This window comes from Pongo abelii, chromosome 12, assembly GCF_028885655.2.
Source record: "Pongo abelii isolate AG06213 chromosome 12, NHGRI_mPonAbe1-v2.0_pri, whole genome shotgun sequence".
NCBI classification, from domain to species: Eukaryota; Metazoa; Chordata; class Mammalia; order Primates; family Hominidae; genus Pongo; species Pongo abelii.
In genome coordinates, this window is record NC_071997.2 from 98,789,384 (window position 1) to 98,811,371 (window position 21,988).

At 37.9% G+C, this 21,988-nt stretch overlaps 1 long non-coding RNA gene across 1 annotated transcript; it reads right to left on the reverse strand.

Moving 5' to 3' along the window:
- Positions 1 to 482: 482 nt before the first annotated feature.
- LOC129057722 (uncharacterized) lies at positions 483 to 21,252 on the reverse strand. Its single transcript, XR_008522458.2, has 3 exons — positions 21,105 to 21,252; positions 13,271 to 13,397; positions 483 to 609 (listed from the first exon to the last, which is right to left on the reverse strand). It is a non-coding gene; the product is annotated as an uncharacterized LOC129057722 (long non-coding RNA).
- Positions 21,253 to 21,988: the final 736 nt, after the last annotated feature.

Genomic DNA, 21,988 nt, shown 5'->3' on the forward strand with positions numbered 1-21,988 from the left:
ATCTCAAAAAAGAAAAGAAAAGAAAAGAAAATTATAACAGAATATTTAATATGATATCTCCTCCCCCTGCCCCAATCCATCTGAATAAAAACTAAGGAAATATGCAAAATTATGATTATTCCTGCTCCAAGGCAAGTAAAAAGCAACATAATATTTTCCATTTAAAAAATGTATTTCATTTCAGAATATTCTTCCTACAGATTATTTTTTAAATGCCTTTATTTAGTCATTTTCTTGTTCTCAGTTTTTCACTGAAAAATTCTGCCATTTCTCTGATGTACTCATTTTAGCTGCAAACACCTAATCAGAATTTTAAGGATAATTAGTAGGTTGGCTAACTTCCAGAAACAAATACTAGTGGTGTTTTCAACAGGCTGGCAGGATGTCTCCAATTATAAAGACGGAGGAAATAAAAACAACAGGATGGTAAAATCCATTGAGGGACAGATTGCATTTTATAGGAAGAGATGTAACTTCATTTACCTTCGGTCTTTATGTCTTGCAAATGTGCTCAGCACTCCTACATCCCATGGGTCTCAGCGTCAATATTTATGTGCTGGAATACTTCATTGCCTCATAAACCAAGAGGTAACTGAGTATTTTTACTCTCTGGGAAAAAAAAAATGTGTTATACCAAGTAGTTTCCAAAAGCTCCACTTCTCACTCACACTTTTATGTATTGACTTGCAAGAAGACACAAAGCTAGATAAACAAGAAGCGTTGATCTTTTTCTTCTTGCTCCTTGAATTAGACGTTAACCATTTCTAATTTTTTCTTAAATATTATTCAGCTCCAACCAAAATTTCAATCATGGATAACCTAGGGGTAAAGGCTTGAAGTTTTTTTAAATTTTGTTTTAATATAAATTTCAAAAGTCTTTATGGGGGGAAGTCTTAGTACCTTAAATAGCAAATTCAGATTCAAAGTTGATGTCCTTCCAAAAAGAAACAGAGAGGACTTCTAAATAAATGATCCCTAAAAGACTTCTAAAAATATGAACAAACATTGCATTCAATATTCAGAAACAGTGAGTATTTCTCAAGGGAGAATCACTCACCTCATGAAGAGTCCTCATGTGGAGTCCCAGATTACAAGCCTCCTTTCTCAATTCCACAGAGGGTTCTCAGTCTTTAAGTATCATACATCCAAGTTACCTGGACGCTTATCCTCTGGTTTCTGCTCCAAAGCCCTTCATTCCATTAATATTTTTCATCTGTATTAAATTTAAGAGCAGAATCCAGGCTCCTGACAGGGATGAGCGCATACATCTAATAGGTGGTCATGTCGTCTACCAACCAAACCAGTCTCTCAATAAATAAGCTGTTTTCCATATTGTGTTCTACAGGCTTATATTCTATGGGATGTTTTCTCTCCCTCTGTCTCCCTATCTGTCTCCCCACTTCCTTCTTTTCTCTCTTCCTCTCTTTTTTACAAACACACACACACACACACAAAGGAGTTTGTAATGAAATAGGCTTGAAAGATGTAGACTTAAAACAAAATAGATTTATTTATTAGATGATATCTCAAAGCATATATGTTAATATGCATTATGAATCTCCAAAAAAGTGATACAGGAGGTAGTGTTTTCCAAATATACTTGAGCACAGATCATTTTTTTCAAGGAATGTTCTTTATTGTCACAACAATTATTTCTTGAGCTACTACTATATGTCCTCTGTTGATTTTCCTAAGTGCATACCAAGATAAATAAGACAGATTTCCTGCCCTAAAGAAGCTTATAATTCAATGAACATACCACATTCTTCACAACTGTGCTCTCCAGAAAGGTAGCCACCACCCATGTGGCTATTTTAGTAAACAAATAACATTAAAAACTCTCAGTTCTTTAGTCTCGCTAGTCACATTGCAAGTTCTTAATGACCACATACTGGCTACTGCTGCCATACTGGATGGTGCGGTTATACAACATTTCCTTATTTCCATTGCAGATATTCTATTGGACAGAGGTGCTCTAAGCACTACATTATTTGTATTAATCATACACTAACATGACATTTCACTTTTTATATATTTTTTCCTTGAAAGACTACAAACTTTTCCAGATCTCATACAACCACAGTCATCTTCTTATTGCAGTTTTAAAAATTCACTCAGATTGGTAGAAATTATTTCTAGTCCTATTAATTTATTCTTGCAGTGGGTTGTTTTTGGACATAATCTGTTACCTACTTTCAAGGGCATTGACATGAGTTTACAATCAGACCAACTCTATGGTTGGTCTAATCTGATCTGATTTTACAGATCCTAAAGTCAGAGATTTCAGAGTCTGCAGAAGCACCTAGATGTTATTTTAGCCTATTCTCCCAATTTTGTAAAGTAGCGATTAAAGCTCAGAGTCATTAGGAACTTATACTGATTTGCAAAGATGTTAAGTAGCAGGGCCCCTTGGATTCACCTAAGTAAAATTTAGTGGCTGTGTACAACTCCCTGAGCCTTATATATTGTCCTCAGAAGGAATAAATTGTGGCACAGCACACTGTTGGCTAACAAGTACACCTGTACAAAGACAGGATTTTTCTGTTGATATTCCTATGCTAATGATATAAAATGGAGCTCATCTCCATGAGATTATTATCATAGGCATTAACTTTTACTGAAACTCTGTGGGTATCATCAATGATAAGCCTTATAGAGAAATATTTGCTCAATTACAAAGTGTGTGTGCATAGGGTGTTTACACGTGTGCACTTGTATGCATATGTGTACAGAATCAGGAGAAAGGATGTGTTTTTTTAACTTTTATTTTAAGTTCAGGGGTACATATGCAGATTTGTTACAGAGGTAAACTTGTGTCATGGGGATTTGTTGTACAGATTATTTCATCACCCAGGTATTAAGCCTAGTACCCATTAGTTATTTTTCCTGATCCTCTCCGTTCTCTCCCACCCTCCACCCTCTGACAGGCCCCAGTGTCTATTGTTCCCCTCTATGTGTCCATGTGTTCTCATCATTTAGCTCTCAGTTATAAGTGAGAACATGTGGTATTTGGTTTTCTGTTCCTGCATTAGTTTGCTTCCAGCTCCATCCATGTCCCTACAAAGAACAGGATCTAGTTCTTTTTTATGGCTGCATAGTATTCCATGGTGTATATGTACCACATTTTCTTTATCCAGTCTATCATAAATGGGCACTTAGGTTGATTCCATGTCTTTGCTATTATGAATAGTGCTGCAATGAATATATGCATGCATGTGTCTTCATAATGGAACAATTTCTATTCCGTTGAGTATATACCCAATAGTGGGATTGCTGGGTCAAATGGTATTTCTGTCTTAATGAAATCCAGCAGCACATCAAAAAGCTTATCTAGGCTAGGTGCAGTGGATCATGCCTGTAATCCCAGCACTCTGGGAGGCCGAGGCAGGCTTATCACAAGGTAAAGAGATCGAGACTATCCTGGCCAACATGGTGAAACCCCGTCTCTACTAAAAATACAAAAATTAGCTGGGTGTGGTGGTGCGCGCCTGTAGTCCCAGTTACTCAGGAGGCTGAGGCAGGAAAATTGCTTCAACCTGGGAGGCGGGGGTTGCAGTGAGCTGAGATCACGCCACTACACTCCAGCCTGGCGACAGAGTGAGATGCCGTCTCAAAAAAAAAGCTTATCCATCACAATCAAGTAGGCTTTATCCCTGGAATACAAGCTTGATTCAACATATACAAATGAATAAATATGATTAATCACAAACAAAACTAACGAGTTTTTGTTGTTATTGTTGTTGTTTTGTTTGTTTGTTTGTTTTGAAGCAGAGTCTCACTATGTTGCCTAGGCTGGAGTGCAGTGGTGCAATCATGGCTTACTACAGCCTTGACCTTCTGACCTAGGCTCAAGCAATCCTCCCACCTCAGCCTCCTGAGCAGATGGGACTACAGGCACATGCACCACCACGCCCAGCTAATTTTTGTTTTTTTGGTGGAGACAGGGTTTCACCATGTTGCCCAGGCTGGTCTTGAACTCCTGGGCTCAAGCAATTCAGTTGCCTTGGCCTCCCAAAGTGCTGGGATTATAACCACACTCTACTCCTCAGTACCAATTTTCTGTCTTAGTCCATTCGTGTTGCTATAAAGAAATATCTAGGCAGGGTGCGGTGGCTCATGCCTGTAATCCCAGCACTTTGGGAGGCTGGGGCAGGCGGATCACTTGAGGTCAGGAGTTCACGACTAGCCTGGCGAACATGGTGAAACCCCGTCTCTACTAAAAATACAAAAAAATAGCCGGGCATGGTGGTGGGCGCCTGTAATCCCAGCTACTCAGGAGGCTGAGGCAGGAGGATTGCTTGAACCCAGCAGGCAGAGGTGGCAGTGAGCTGAGATTGCACCATTGCACTGCAGCCTGGGTGACAGAGTGAGACTCCATCTCAAAATATACATATATCTGAGGCTGGGTAATTTATAAAGAAAAGGAGTTTATTTGGTTTACAGTTCTGCAGGCTGTGCAAGAAGCACAGTACTGGTAGCTGCTTCTGGGAAGGATTTCAGACTGCTGCCATTCCTGGTGGAAGGCAAAGGGGAGCTGACATGTTCAGAAGTCACATGATGAGACATTAGAAGCAGGGGGTGGGTAGTTCTAGACCCTTTTTAACAATCATTTTTCTAGGGAACTAATATAGCAAGAACTTACTCATTACCACGAGGCTGGCACCAAGACATTCATGATGGATCCACCGCCATAACCCAAATCCCTTTCATTAGACTCCCAACCTCCAACACTGGGAATCAAATTTCAACATGATATTTTGAGGGGACAAATATCCAAACAATATCATATGAATATGTTTTTAAAAGAAGCAAGACATTTGGCAAGTCTGCCTCAATTTTTTGACAGATGGAAAGTGTCTTTCATCTTAGCAATACCATATAAATGTAGTATAGTCTCTGGACAGTTGAAATTATGTGTTCTGTTGATGAGAATTATGAGATGGCTGCCCAGAAAAATAACAAAAAGCAGAAGAGTCTCAAGGGGCACATCTGGAAATTGAGTTGCATGCATTGAAGAATACAGAAATACTTCTGGGGGCTTAAAAATTGAACACTAACAATTACTGAGTTTTTTTTACCTTAAAGCAGACACCTGTGCAAAGTGAATTTTTACATAAAACTTAAGGTTATTGGCTAGTAAATACTATTGTAAATAAAGAAATCTTTTCAGCCTCTTTGATCCAGAAGAAAAGGAGGTGAAAGACCCCTTTTATATAAAAGGGCTATGGATTAACTTAGAGAGTTTTAAAAGCCATCTTTCTTGACATATATGAAACTTGCGGCCCCAAGAAAGAAGCAGCTGCTGATATTGGATTGTGTGCCCATCCGTGTTCCTTTCATTCCCCAGGGCAAGCATAAATCTCCAAGTCAGCAAAATGAGGAACTCCACTCTCACATCCAGTTTCTAGAGCTGAGTGGAAAGACAGAAATGGGGTCTCTGTGGAAAAATCATGAAAATTACAGGAAACATACAAATAAAATTTTATTGCTCTCCATCAGTGCAAGTTCAAGATTGAGTTGTAATAAGAGATTATTTTGTAGAGTTCCAGAGTTGGACAAATACTTCAAGATCATACACAAAAAGGTAAAAAAATCGTTAAGAACATGAGTTCTTGAGTCATACAGACTTGGCTTTTTTCCTGGTTCTAAGATGTCTCCATTTTGCTTTCAGATAGATGAAGTCAACAGGATTAAAGACTGGCCCATAAAAATATCTCAAAAATTTATCCATGCTCTTTTCCCCTTCTAATTCAGTGGGATGGATATATCTGCAGCAGCCATGGAAACAAGGTTTTATATTGGCACAGTCCGGATCTGCTGAAGGCCCTGAATAATGGCAGAGCCTCCATCGATGGGCATTCCTGAATGACCACAAGAAGGAAACCTCACTGGTGACATGCTCACCTGCCAGAGAGAGCTACAAGCACAAGAAACAAATTCCTATTACTGCAAGCCATTTTATATGTAGGTCTATATGTTACAGCTGTCAGCATTACCCAACAAAGACACACCCATTTGTATGTGTCCCTAAGTCCAGGAGAATGTTTTCCAAGCTCTCTAAGACTTATGTGTGACATTTTAGGTGTTTTCCAGTTCTTCATTTAAAGTTTTGCAATTCCTGCAAAAGCAAAGCTTTCTTTTACCTATGATGTGTCATGGGGAACAATAAAGAGTGTAGGATCAGAGAATGACTAGAATTTTATTGATGACCCAAGGCAAAATAAAATTCAGCCTGCTCTTTTGCAGCAATATTAGATCTGCTGCTCTTTCAGCAGTAAAATCTTGTTTTGTCAGCAGCTACTGAGAGTGGATATGACTCAGAAGACACATAAAAGCATATATGTAAGTAACTAGCTATCATGTTTAGAAAATCTTTTTTTGCAACTTAAATGCACTCTAACATTTCCTATTTTAAATAATCAAGACCACTTTCAGAATGCAGAATCTCAAAAAATTATGCTTTTCTATTTATGTCCTAATTGAATAAGGCAGAACAAAGTACAAGTCACACAAGGACATACAGAAAATCACAAATTTTAGATACGAAAGGGAACTTTAAAGATCATTGAGCATAACAGCTTCATGCTATGGAAAAGGAAAGTAAGGCTTAAAAGGATTATGTGAACTGCAAAGTATCATTCCAACAGAGTTAGGACTAAAATTCAGTTCTCAGTAATTATTTAATTCATTTTTTGCAGAGAGCTCAGCTCCCGATGCTTTAGAATTATGGCATCTTGTTTGTTTTTGTGACATTATTCAACTTTTCTTCAAAAAGTGGTATTAGAATATCAAGATTTATTATATAATATTGAGCTTGCAAGAGCAACAATTCTGAGATCCACCAGCATCTGGTACATAGGTGATGCTTAATAAATGTCGATTGGTTGATGTTATAACACTCAAGTTTCATGGCCTAAGGTAACCCTTTGCTACAGCCTCATAATCCAATGGTCTAGGACTTACATTTTTAAAGATTTTGAAAAGAAAAAGTGAAATTTAAATATTAAACATTTCTTGGGATTCAAATACGACTTTGTATGAATACAACGTAAGCTGATCACCACTTCTATTTTAAACATATACAAAAGATTTCTGGATCTGTCCATGACAAAAATCACAGGTATAGGATGTATTCTCATGGTAAAAATAAATAGATAACTAAACAAACTATGTAAAGTAACTGCTTTTAGATACTAGAAAATAGGCAATGTAGGCTGCTCATAAGAGAAGAGAAATATATGAGGTGATTTTTACATTTGCAAAAAGTATTCTACCTTTCCAAGATGCAGCTGTGGAAACCAAAGACATCATTTTGTGGCAGAGGAAACAGAGCGTAGAGATATGACTAACCAGGAAACAACAGAACAACATCTTTTAAGTGCTGAAAAACAAAAACCTGTCAACCTAGAATCCTATAGCCCATGAAAATATTTTTCAAAAGTGAGGGAGAAATAAGGTGATTTTCAGACAAATAACAACCAAAAAACTGTCATTAGTAGACGCACACTAAAGAATATTACAGGATGGCCTTTAAGCTGAGGCTTAATAGTACCAGATATAAACATGGGTCTACAGCAGAAGTTAGTAAATTATAAACTATAAGCCAAATCCAACCATCTTTTATGTGGTCCATAAGGTAAGATAGTTTTAACATATTGAAATAATTAGAAAAATCAAAAGAATAATATTTTGAAAATTATGTAAATTTCAAAGTTTAGTGAAAATATATGAAATTTAAAGTTTGGTATTTACAAATAAAGTTTTATTGGAACTCAGCCAGGCTCAATTGTTTATAAATTATCTATGGCTTATTTTACTCACATGAGCGTAGATGAGTCATTATGACACAGATTGTATTGCCCGCAAAGCCTAAAATACTTACTAACTGGTATTAAAAAAAAGTGGGCAGAATAAAGAGCACTGAAAATGGTGAATATGTGAGAAAATATTTTAAAAATCTTTTCTCATTTTTAAAATTTGTTTGAAAGACTGTTTAAAGCAAAAATAATGGCAGTGAATTGTGGGTTTTAAACATATGTAGAAGCAAATATGTGACAACTAAAGGAGCAATTATAGGAAAGAAGTAAATGGAATCACTGCAGTGTAAGGATGTATTAGCCCATTCTCATGCTGCTAATAAAGACATACCCGAGACTGTGTAATTCATAAAGGAAAGAGGTTTAACTAACTCACAGTTCAGCATGGCTGGTGAGGCCTCAGGAAACTCACAATCGTGGCAGAAGGGGAAGCAAACATGTCTTTCTTCACATGGTAGCAGCAAGGAGAAGTGCAGAGCAAAGGCCGGGGGTAGAGGGATACCACTTATAAAACTATCAGGTCTCATGAGAACTCACTCACTATCACAAGAACAGCATGGATGTAACCACCCATGATTCAATTACCTCCCACTGGGTCGCTCTCACAACACAATGGGATTACGGGAACCACAGTTCCAGAAGAGATTTGGGTGGAGACACAGGCACACCATATCAAAGAGTCTTACATCATACACAAAGAGGTATGTCTTAGTCACTTAAGGCTGCTATTACAGATACCATACACTGGGTAACTAAGGTAACAGACATTTATTTCTCACAATTCTGGAGGCTGGAAAGTCCAAGAAAAATGTGCTGGCCAACTCAGTCTCTGGGGAGGGCTCTCTTTTCTAACTTGCAGATGGACATCTTTTTATAAACAGACTGATTATATTTAAAAATTAGACAAAAAGTGCTTCAAGAAAATTAATAATAGTAAAAACAAAGAGGAGCGTATCACAATGTTTTAAAAAATCAAAGGATCTTGATGATGTGAAATGCACTGTTAAACAATTTTAAAATACTAAATGAAATTAATTGAAATTTTATAGACCGCTACTCAAAGCAATTGCGTTCTTTTCATGTGCACAAGATAGACCATATGTTGGGTCAGAAAACATACCTTAATTTCAAATGATTGAAAAAATACAGAATACATTTTCTAACTAAAATAGAATTATATTAGAAATCAGTAACAAAATTATATCTGGAATATCCCCAAATATTTGAAAATTAAACAATATAGTTCTAAGTAAAACATGAGTAAAAGGAAAACATTACCAAAGCAAATAGAAATATTTTTACCTGAATAATGGAAATACAACAAATTAAACTTCATGGGTGGCCAGAAATTAGTCCCTATATCTATAGCCAACTGATTTTTGCCAAAAGAATCAAGAACACACAATGGGGAAAGGACAGTCTCTTCAATAAATGGTTCTGAAAAAACTAAATATATACATGCAATGAAAGAATGAAACTAGACCCCCCACCTCTTTCCCCATAGAAAAATCAACTCAAAATGGATCAAAGACCTGAACTTAAGACCCCATGCTATAAACTACCAGAAGAAAACATAGGGGAAATACTTCAGGACGTTAGTCTGAGAAAATATTTTATAAATAAGACCACAAAGTCACAGGCAACAAAAGCAACAACAAATAAATGAGATTATATCAAATTAAAAAGCTTTTGCACAACAAAGGAAACAATCAGAGTGAAGAGGCAACCTACAGAATGGGAGAAAATATTTGCAAACTCTCCGTCAAATAGGTGATTAATATCCAGAATATATAAGAAATTCAAACATCTCAACAGCAAAAAACAATCTGATTTTTAAATGGGTAAATAATATGAATAGACATTTCTCCAAAAAAAAAGACATACAAATAGCCAACAAATATATGAAAAAAATGCTCAATATCATTAATCACCAGAGAAATGCAAATCAAAACCACAATGAGGTATCATCTCACCCCAGTTAGGATGGCTATTATCAAAAAGACAAAAAATAACAAATGCTGAAAAGGGAACTCATACACTCTTGGTAGGAATGTAAAGTAGTATGGTTACAATGGAGAACAGTACAGGTGCTCATCAAAAAACTGCCAACATTACTTCCATAAGATCCAGCAGTACCACTGCTGGCCATTTATCCAAAGAATAGGAAAACCAGTATCTAGATGACATATCTGCATCCCCATGTTTGTTGCAGCACTGTTCACAATAGCCAATATGTGAAATCAACTTAGGTGTCTAACAACAGATGAATGAGTTTTTAAAATGTGGTATATACACACAATGGAATACTATTTGGACATTAAAAAAAATAAATCCTGTCATTCACAGAACATGGTTGAAACTGGAGGACATTATGTTAACTGAAATGAGCCAGGAACAGAAAGTTAAACACCGCATATTCTCACTCATATGTGAAAGTTAAAAAATATTGATCTTATAGAAGTAAAAAGTAGAACAGAAGATACCAAAGGCTGGGAAGAGTAGAGATAAGGGGGTTATAGGGAGAGATTTGTTAGAGGATACAAAGTTACAGCTAGATAGAAAGAATAAGTTATAGTGTTCTATAGCACTGTAGAATGACCAAAGTTAATAATTCATAAATTCAAATAGCTAGAAGATATTGCATGTTCCCAACATGAAGAAATCATAAATGATTGAGATAATGAATATGCCAATTACCCTGATCTGATTGCTATACATTATATATACATCAAAACACCACTATGTACCCTATAAATATGTACAATTATATGTTAATTTTAATATAAAGAAAAATACCATAAAATATAAGTTAATTTTTAAAATAAACTTTGTGTGTTACAACTAAAGAAATCCTTAAAGGAAAATATATACCTTGAGATGCTTACATTAGAGAAAAAGCAAAGTTAATATTAATAATCTAGGTTCATTTTAAGAAGCTAGTAAAATAATGGGGTGGGGGGAGGGGGGAGGGATAGAATTAGGAGATATACCTAATGCTAAATGACGAGTTAATGGGTGCAGCACACCAACATGGCACATGTATACATATGTAACAAACCTGCACGTTGTGCACATGTACCCAAAAACTTAAAGTATAATAATAATAAAATTTAAAAAAAGAAGCTAGTAAAATAAGAGCAAAATAAACCCAAAGGAAGTAGAAAGCAGAAAATAAAAAACTAAATGTGGAAATCAATGAAATATAAAGTGGACAAACAAAAGAGAAAAATCAATGAAACTGAAATTCACTGGTAAATATCATCAAACATTTGAGGAAGAAGTAACTACAATCCTCCAATCTTAAATAAATGTTTTCCTAAAATATAAATAGTCCAAACATTCCAATTAAAAGGTAGACATGTCAGACTGTATAAAATATAAGACCCAACTATATACTGTTGGAAGGAAGGAAGGAAGGAAGGGAGGGAGGGAGGGAGGGATATTTTCAGCATATTTCCAGAGCCCCAAAGTGTGGTGAAGGTTGTAAATGAAGTTATAGAGGAATGCACTATTTATTATCATTGAGAAAATGTCACAGAACAAGAAATACAAACTGTCTTTCATCATTTTAAAATCTATGACCATAAAGGCAACTGGGCAGTGCTGGAACAGAATGCTCCATCTCCCTGGTCACAACTAAATAGCTCCAATTTCCAGTCATTCATGTTTTCAGGGATATGGTTCTCCTTTTCAAAATGTCCTAATAGTTATAAATGGCTTGTTGTCAATATAAATACCTAATGTGGTTTTCTATTCAGATTACTTCATTATGGAATAATGTACATCAATTTCATGCATAATTTGCACTTTTGTCACTGAAACATCAAGTAGAAACATTATCATTAAATGTTGATTCATGAAGCAAAAAATAATATTTTTTAATCAAGCTCAGGCCCACGATTATTGGGCCAGCGGGAGCCGAGAATTCTGCAGAGATCAAACTGCTTCCCCCAAGGAAACTTCTCTTCCCCATAACTCTCCACTCTGCCTGCTTGTTGCTGCTTACAGAAGAATATCTAGACATAAAAGATTGCTCCTTTCCTTGTAGGAACAGAAGCTGCACTCTATATAACAGGGCTTGGCAAACTGTGAAAGGGCCACATATATCTCACTGCCTGTTCTGGTACAACTTTCAAGCTAAGAATGGTTATTACATTTTTAAATGGTTGACAAAAAATATGTATCAAGACATGTGAAAACTATACGAAACCCAGATTTCAGTGTCCAATAAATAAAGTTTGGAACTGTCTCAGACTCGTTTGTTTACAGGTTGTCTATCACTGCTTTCATGCTATAATGTAAAGTCAGCAAGTTGTAAGAGACTATATAGCCCATAAGCTCTTACCACCTGGCTCTTTAGGGTCAAAGATTGCCCATCCCTTCCCTAGAACATCCAGGAAGTTCCCTTGTTGTGCCGTACACAGAACAACAATATTCGACCCAGCAAAAGTCTTCTGCTTCTCATACCTGATGGCAATGTCAAATTTTGAAGTCAACACTTTGCTTTAATAACAGAAGTCCTCTACAAAAATACTTATTTTTCCCTAAGACTTCTGCCTCTGTTATCCATGCTTAGTCATTTGCTTAAAACCAATGTCTCTACTTCTGTCCCTGTTCCCATCTTTGCCAGGAGCCCACCACACTGATTCTACCATTTAAGTAATCCTTCTGTTCTTTGTCCCAAACCCAACTAGATTTCATCATAGCATTTAATCCTGCAGCAAAGATTTGTTTTCTATTTGTCTGTGTCTGCAGAAAGGAGCAAATTGTTTACTTTCAGAAATACATTAATTCTCTCATGCCAGTAGGAGGGAGGGTTTCACAAGGAACTAACATTTGAATTTTAAGCCAAGCAATTTGAAGGAGGATGGGGAAACACACACAGTTTATATTTACAAGTCTGTCATTGACACATCTGATTCAAAGTGACCACATAAAAAGTCCTTTATTAGTCCTATTTCCTTGTCACTATGAGAGATGTTCGAGTGTCATTTGAATCCCAATTTTTTTTTTTTTTTTTGAGATGCAGTCTTGCTCTGTCACCAGGATGGAGTGCAATGGCACCATCTCGGCTCACTGCAACCTCTACCTCCCGGGTTCAAGAGTTTCTCCTGCCTCAGCCTCCCGAGTAGCTGGGATTACAGGCGCAGGCCACCATGCCCAGCTAATTTTTGTATTTTTAGTAAAGACGGGGTCTCACCATGTTGGCCAGGATGGTCTCAATCTCTTGACCTCGTGATCTGCCCGCCTTGGCCTCCCAGAGTGCTGGGATTATAGGCGTGAGCCACTGCGCCCAGCCAAAAGTTATTTTAAGCATCAGCATTTTATCCCACAGAATTGCAGGTCAGAAGTCTGAAATCAAGGTGTTCACAGAACCACACTCCTCCAGTTCCTCTAGAAGAGATTCCGTTTCTTGCCTCTTCCGGCTCCTGATAGTTGTTGGTTTTCCTTACCTGATGGAAATCACTCCAGCCTCTTCTTTTGTCTTCACCTGGTCTCCTCTCGGTGTCTGTGTCTTCTGCCACTGGATTTAGGGCCCACTTTGGTAATCCAGGATGACCTCAAGATTCTTCATTACACCTGCAAAGACCATTTTTGCAAATGAGATCATATTCACAGGTTCTGGGAATTTATACCTGGACATATCTTTTAGGGGGCACTATTCAATATACTGCATGTAGCAAGAGAATACCAGGGCATGTATTGTCTCATCCAAGCCTTCAAGAGCCTTGACAGTTACTGCTGTTTCTAAAATAAGAAAACCGTAGTGATAAAAGTGAAAAGCTAGCATTTAAAACTCGGTCTGTCAGCCTGGCACGCTGGCTCATGCCTGTAATCCCAGCACTTTGGGAGGCCGAGACAGGCGGATCACGAGGTCAGGATATCGAGACCATCCAGGCTAACACAGTGAAACCCCGTCTCTACTAAAAATACAAAAAATTAGCTGGGCGTGATGGTGGGCGCCTGTAGTCCCATCTACTCAGGAGGCTGAGGCAGGAGAATGGCGTGAACTGGGGAGGCAGAGTTTGCAGTGAGCCAAGATCACGCCACTGCACTCCAGCATGGGCGACAGAGCGAGACTCTGTCTCAAAAAAAAAAAAAAAAAAAAAAAAACTCAATCTGTCAGGATTTAAGTCTATTCCTTTAGCTGCTATGGCATTTTACTACCTACAAAGCAGACAGGGCCACTTTCTAAATTGCCCAGCCTACAGGCTGAATATACCAGAGCCCTAAGCCACCACAAGGTCCCTCTGTGCGCCCTCCTTCACCTATTTGTATAGCCATATAGCCCACCAGGAGTGCAGAAATACAGGCTATTTCACAGGTCAGCAGGAAATTCCCAATTGTCCTCAGGGCTAATCAGACACTCTCAGCCACCTTCTTTAAAATTAAGTTCCCGTTTCTCTTAGTAAGTTCTGCTTGATGCTTCATAAGGTTCAAGGCAAGTTAAATGCACTGCATATTCACCACTGGTAAGCAATGTAGATAAGAAATTCTAAAGAGAATATTTCATCTTCATTTCAATCTAGCAAACTTATAAAAGTACGTATTTTTAAACTTGGGATGCAAATGACACTAGAGTATAACTCATAGTGACAAGGAGAAAGGACTAATAAAGGAGTTTTTATGTGGTCACTTTGAATTAGACCTGTCAGTGACACTCTAGTGAATATTAACTGTGTGCATTTTTCCATCCCCCTTCAAATTGCTTGGCTTAAAATTCAAATAAAGTTGGTTCCTTGTGAAAATCCCCCTCCTGGTGGTATGAGAGAATTAATGTACTTTCAAAGGTAAACAATTTGCTCCTTTCTGCAGTTGGAGCAGAGCTGTTATAGATCATGCCAACTCAATGGGAAAATAGAGTCAAGGAAATGCAAGGGTCAAAAGCCAACCACCTGGAAATTTATGTCAGTTTTTATGCTTAAGATCCTTCACTGCAAACAAATATCACACTTTAATGCCACAGCACAATAAAGAAAAACCTTTGACTTGTGGGCCTGTGGAAAAAGCAGAATGAAAAAGCAGCATTCATGCGGGAGTCAAAACCTATCCTGCACCTTAGGGAGGAATAAAAAAGCCTGTATGTTATTCCTTTTATCTCTGTTGGAGCCAAGGTGCAGATTGACTCAATGGACAGGAAACTGACAGTGATGGAGCAACTGCTGCTTACGTGATTGTTTCATCATGATTATATCATTTAACTCTCATGCCCACCCTTGAAAGTAGGCAAAATGCTCTCATTTTAGAATTGACAAAAAATTCAAGCTTGGAAACCTAAATGATTAATCAAAGCTCACTCTGTTAATGTGCAGTGATACAGGGCAAGCCAAAGACATTCTCAGACACCAAGCTTACCTAAACCAACTTCTTTTTCCTGCTCCTGCCAGCATATATAAACACATGCTTTTAAAATAATGACAGGCTAAATCTAGCAATCAAGTCATTATAGCATTCCAGTAAGTCTGCAAGTGACATGTTGTTTTCGCTAAAGACGGACCAGGATATGACATTGTCTCCTTCTATTATGCCCAGCCATCAGACTGACTGTCAGATACCCACTGCTGTGATCTGTTTAGCAAAGTCAGCTGCTTGACTGCTATGAATAATTGGATGCCATTAATAATGGTCAGCTCCAGGATATAGGAAAGTGGTCAAGCGTGGTAATTGTATTTTGAATTCCAGCAGATTATTTCCTGGGGAGCAGGAAGACAACCACTATATAGGATACAGTTTTTCTAAGCAGAATAGAAATAATTGCTTCCCTAGAGGTGGAGGGGAGAAGCCAAGGGCTCCTGTAATAACATGTGTGACCATATCTAGTAAGAAACATAGAGGTCAAGGTTTTGCAAGTGATGGCTAATGCTATGAAGCCTGGCCATTACCATCACTAAAAGTCTTCACAAGTTCACACTCTTGTTATTCTCTTATTTAGATTAACACTAGAGCTTTACATGTTGAGGGGCCACCATTTAAATTTTGAAGCACCAGTGAGGTTAGACCAATGGCTAATTAGAAAATCAAATACAATTGATAACCATCTGAAAAGGTCAAGCATAAATCTTTTGCTGTTTAATGTGTATTCAATTCTCACCACATATTAAGGGCTGTAGATACTGCAAGATAATTAGGCAAAACATTATTATCTTAAAAAAAAAAAGCCCTGTCAAAAAATGAAGGGTTTTTAAAAATCTCCCAGCACATAATAATAAAAGTGAGAAATTAAAAAGAGATTGGAAAAAAAGGACATTTTAAATCATGTGAAAAGGAAAAAATAAAGTGATTTTAGAGGATAGACTGCAGTGTAGGCAACACATAAAGAGCAAAACATTTCATAGAAAAATATAATAGCTATCAGTTTCAGACTTTACTAAGGAAACTATTTCTTAAATTGCCTGGTAATGTGGGCAGAACAAATTAAAGTTAAAACTTATTATAGCAAAGGAAATATGGATGGCAGCATGGAATCATGATACAACTGCCTGAAATGAAATATTCAACACAAGCCTCAATTCTTGCCAGCTTTTCCATTATTTGGAGCTACCAGGAGTTGGATCATTTTGACCGTTTTTTTTAAGGTATTCCGTGTTTGGATGAACTCTAAAATGAAAAGAGATAATCATAGAGCTAAAACTATAAAACTCTTATAAGAAAACATAAGGAATAAGTCTTTGTAACCTTGGGTTACACAATGGTTTCCTGGATCTGGCACCGAAAGATAGGTGACAAAAGAAAACACTTGGGCTGGGCATGGTGGCCTATGTTTGTAATCCCAGTACTTTGGGAGGCCGAGCTGGGCGGATCATGAGGTCAGGAGACCATCCTCGCCAACATGGTGAAACCCTGTCTCTACTAAAAATACAAAAAGTTGGCCAGGCGCGGTGGCTCAGGCCTGTAATCCCAGCACTTTGGGAGGCCGAGGTGGGCAGATCAAGAAGTTAGGAGATCAAGACCATCCTGGCTACGGTGAAACCCCATCTTTACCAAACATACAAAAAATTAGCTGGGTATGGTGGCGGGTGCCTGTAGTCCCAGCTACTCGGAAGGCTGAGGCAGGAGAATGGCATGAACCTGGGAGGCAGAGCTTGCAGTGAGCCAAGATCACGCCACTGCTCTCCAGCCTGGGCGACACAGTGAGTCTCCATCTCAAAAAAAAAGGAAAAAAAAAAAAACTAAAAATTAGCCAGGCATGGTGGCACATGCCTGTAGTCCCAGCTACTCGGGAGGCTGAGGCAGGGGAATCACTTGAACACCACACGCGAAAATTGCAGTGAGCAGAGGTCGCGCCACTGTACTCCAGTCTGGTGACAGAGTGAGACCTCGTCTCAAAAAAAAAAAAAATACTGGACATTGGACTACATCAAAATTAAAAACTTTTGTGTTGCAAATGAGATCATCAAGAAAGCTAAAAGATGACCCACAAAACACAAGAAAATATTTGCAAATCATATAGGTGATAAAGGATTTGTATCTCAATACAAATAGCCAAAAAATGAAAAGAACCCAAATGTTGGTCAATTGATAAGTGGATAAAGAAAATGTGGTATATCCATCCAGTAAAGTATTAATCAGCCATAAAAAGGAATGAAGTACTGACACTCACTACAATGTATTTGACTCTTGAAAACATTATGAAAAGTGAAGGAATCCAGTCACAAAAGGCCACATATTGTATGATTCTATTTAGGGTACATGTCCAGAATAATCTAATTTACAGAGACAGACAGTAGATTAGGGGTTGCTTAGGGCTGAGGGAAGGACACAGGAGAGAAACGGCAATTGATTGCTAATGGGTAGAGGGTTTCCTTGAAAGGGGATGAAAATGTGCTAAAACTAGATTATGATGATGGTTGTGCAACCCCATGAATATGCTAAACATACAATTGTACACTTTAAATGGATGAGTTGTATGATGTGAATTCTCTGTCAACAAATTCAAAGCTCTTTTTGAAAAATCAAACACAAATAAAAACAGCACTGGATATTGGGTACTTCTCTAGTGACAAAAATCACTGTATTCTCAGAATACGGGTCCAAAAGAGGAGAAGCAACTTGCCCTAGGCCCCACTTTGAGCCAGTAATGAAACAAGATCCCTAAGATTTCTGCTTCCAGGTGATTCCCTAGACTCCAGTAACACAGGCAAATTTCTTAACCCTTTATGGTCCAAATTTATTTTTTATTTTTTTGTTGGTGTCTTTTTCCCTCAGTGATGGTAGTCTTACTGACACATTTGCCCAGAAACATTTCTTTAAGGTGATATAAACGGAAGACATGATAACCAAAAGGAAGTAGGCAATATCAACCTACAGAAGTCTACTTCCCTGGACAATAGTAAGCTACAAAACCTGGGCATGGTCTAAATAGTTCCCTGAAAATAGTATTAGATGGAAACATGCATGGTTTTTAGGCCTGAGAAAATTATAGAAACAGGTGATGATCTGTCTATAGAAGTAAGGACCCCAAATCCATATTTCCCAGTCTTTAATAACACCTACAGGTTAAGCAGACAGAAACCAGGGTACAGAGGGTCAGCTCTTTGACTTTTGCTGTTAAAGTTAATGCCTTTTCCCACTAGAGAACATCCATTTCCTTCAAGAGCCACTTTTAAGCCCACAAAAAGCTTTGAGAAGCCAGAAAGGAAAGAAAGAGCCTCATCTCAGCTGCAATATTTCCAGAACCTTCAAACATCTTATTTTAAAATCAGAAGAGACAAAATGCCTCAGAAACCAGTGGTATCCTCATTTGTACAATGGAGAAAGTGAGCACCACCTACCCAAAAAAAAAGCCCAAGTAAGAAAAAACAGCAAACATGTGTGTGTGCATGTGTGTGTGTGTGTGGGGGGGGCCTATGTGTGCTGGTAGCTTGGGTGCAAAGGGTTCAGGGAAAGCTAAGGCTGAACATCAGAACCTAGAGCATTTTAAGAGTTTTCTAGAACACAGCAGAGATGATACAGAATTTCCTTACGCCTGAAGAGGAGGTGTACACAAGATGGAAGACTGTAAGTTAGATCTTTGTTCTCCCTACTGCACTCTATGCTTTAAAACAAATTCAATAATTACATAAAATTCAAGATTTATTTTGTCCTCTGTTAGTTCTTTTATCTGTAATACACTTGAAATTTTCAAGCTCCTATTTTCCTTGTTTTCTTTTACTTCTACTTGAGTTATTTTTACTTTTTTTTTTTCATAAAATAAAAATCTTTCTCCAAGAGAGCCCTGGCAAGCCTTGAGATAGAGTAAATTAGCCAGTAACCATTTCTTTGACATCTATTCAACCACTACAAACCCACCTGAGAGTGAGGAGGAGAAAAGGTGAGAGAGGAGATTGATAGGAATAGCACTCCATGTTTTATTCATCTTTTCAGGACACTGTAGAGATTAACTAATTACCCTACACTATGCATCTGTAGGAAAAAGAAGAGTAATCCAGCTGTGCCCTACTTTAAGAAACACTGATTTATAATAATTAAATTTATCAAAAATATAAATTATGAAATGAATCAGAAAACGTATTTATAGAAGTGTTCAATATAAGGTTGAATTTTAATAAGAGTGCACCCCTAGAGCATGTAAAATATGAAATCATTTATAAAACTTGAATCATTCTTCTACCAAAACCCATTATTTAAAAATCCAAACTTATAAAAACAGATGTATTCGGGGGTTATTTGTTAAATTCATTAAAATATTTCTTTAAATAGCATGCCAACGCCACATCCCACCTCCAGGTACTAAAAATATCATTTGATTTGCTAGCAACTAATTAAATACAAATTCAGGGAAACACAAGCTATTGTTAGAACTAAATATGCCTGTCTTTTGTGTCTTTGTTCCTGTGGGTAAATAGGAAAATTGAAGATCTAAGGAATTAAGTAGTCATTCTCAGATTAATATTAATAATTAAATTCTCCTACTCTCTTATCTATAAAACATCTACCTTCTGTAATACTGATACACAAATAGACATAAATTATTCATGATCAGCTGGGCACAGTGGCTCACGCCTGTAATCCCAGCACTTTGGGAGGCCAAGGCGGGCGGATCACAAGGTCAGGAGATTGAGACCATCCTGGCTAACACTGTGAAACCCTGTCTCTACTAAAAATACAAAAAAATTAGCCGGGCATGGTGGCGGGCGCCTGTAGTCCCAGCTGCTCGGGAGGCTGAGGCAGGAGAATAGCTTGAACCCAGGAGGCGGAGCTTGCAGTGAGCTGAGATTGCGCCACTGCACTCCAGCCTGGGTGACACAGCAAGACCCTGTCTCAAAAAAAAAAAAAAAGAAAAAGAAAAAAATTATTCATGATCATGGAAAGAGCAGAGAAACATGACACTAAATAGTGAGTAGCAACAAAATAATTCCATTTTAACTTTTGGCTATATTTCTTATTTGCTTTAGATGTGTACCAAAAATAATACAATAATCCAAAGATTGGCATTTGAAATATAATTTTTCATGTACATAAATTGAAGTTGAATAATACTAAGCAGAATTTCTATGAGAAGTAGACCCAGGAATATAATCCCAACATGTGCTGTAATTTGAGGGTAGTTCTTGATAAAATATCATGGAGTGTGACAAAGGGCAAGTCCTCTGATTTTAACTGATCAAAGAATAAAAGCAAAGTAAAAGATTTCAGGGGCAGAGTATTACATACTGATGCTTTTCAAACAAATTGCATTTAAAAATGAAACCCCTTCAAAATATCTGTACCTTCAGCATTCCTTTGACCAACCTGGGACTGATTTTTTAAAAGACAAAAGATGAATTCATTGGCCAGCTTGCATTTTTATTTTTGGAGGCAAAACATGGCAACAGACCTGCTCTTTCTAATTTATAAGGCCCCAACCAAGTACTCTGTAGCACTCTAGAGATTACAGTCTTTTGGGAACAGGCTCCCCAAAATCTGGCCATAAACAAAATCTCTGCAGCACTGTGACATGTTTATGATGGCCATAATGCCCACACTGGAAGGTTGTGGGTTTACCAGAATGAGGGGAAGGAACACCTGGCCCACCCAGGGCAGAAAACCGCTTAAAGGCATTCTTAAACGAACAATAGAATGAGCGATCTGTGCCTTAAGGACATGCTCCTGCTGCAGATAACTAGTCAAACCCATCCTTTTATTTCGGCCCATCCCTTCATTTCCCATAAGGAATACTTTTAGTTAATCCATAATCTATAGAAATAATGCTTATCACTGGCTTGCTGTTAATAAATATGTGGGTAAATCTCTGTTCGAGGCTCTCAGCTCTGAAGGCTGTGAGACCCCTGATTTCCCACTTCATACCTCTATATTTCTGTGTGTGTGTCTTTAATTTCTCTAGCACCACTGGGTTAGGGTCTCCCTGACCGAGCTGGTCTTGGCAAGTGGTGTCCATTGTGGGGGCTCGAATCCAGGTCGAAGGGTCACCGGAGTGATGGTTAGAGAATGTGGAACTAGCTGGAGGACACCTGAGTACTCTTAAAGCAGTCTCCATGGTGAGTAAGAAGGGGAGTTCGGAAGCATCAGGGTAACAATGGGACAAGTATGGGCTCTGGTTCGTTCCACCTTGGAACTTTTTCACACTGATAATGAGGAGGAAGGAGAGTATAACAAAGTAACAGAAGAGGTTACAGAGCAGGTTTATTTGCCAGCTAAAGCTAAAGCAGCAAAGGAGAGAGAGGTTCATCCCTTCCCTTCTGCACCCCCTCATTATTATTTTGAAGAAAAAGAGTGGCTTGATCCTCCAGATCTTTCTTTTCTGGAGGACACTGGGCAAAAAGTAGTTGCCCCAGTGACTGTTTGAGCAGCGCCTCAAGTGACCGCTCTTCGTTCTATTCAAGCAGGAATTCAGCAAGCTAGATGAGAGGGTGATTTAGAGGCTTGGCAGTTCCCTGTTAGACTACACCCCCAGATCAACAGGGAAATATTATAGCTACATTTGAGCCTTTTCCTTTTAAATTAGTCAAAGGATTTAAAGAAGCTATTAATCAGTATAGACCAGGTTCTCCTTTTGTAATGGGATTGTTAAAGAATGTTGCTGTTTCTAGTCGGATGATTCCTACTGACTGGGATGCTCTTACTCGAGCTTGTCTAACTCCTTGCTCAGTTCTTATAATTTAAAACTTGGTGGGCAGATGAAGCTTCCATTCAGGCTGCTCGCAATGCCCAGGCCCAACCTCAAATTAATA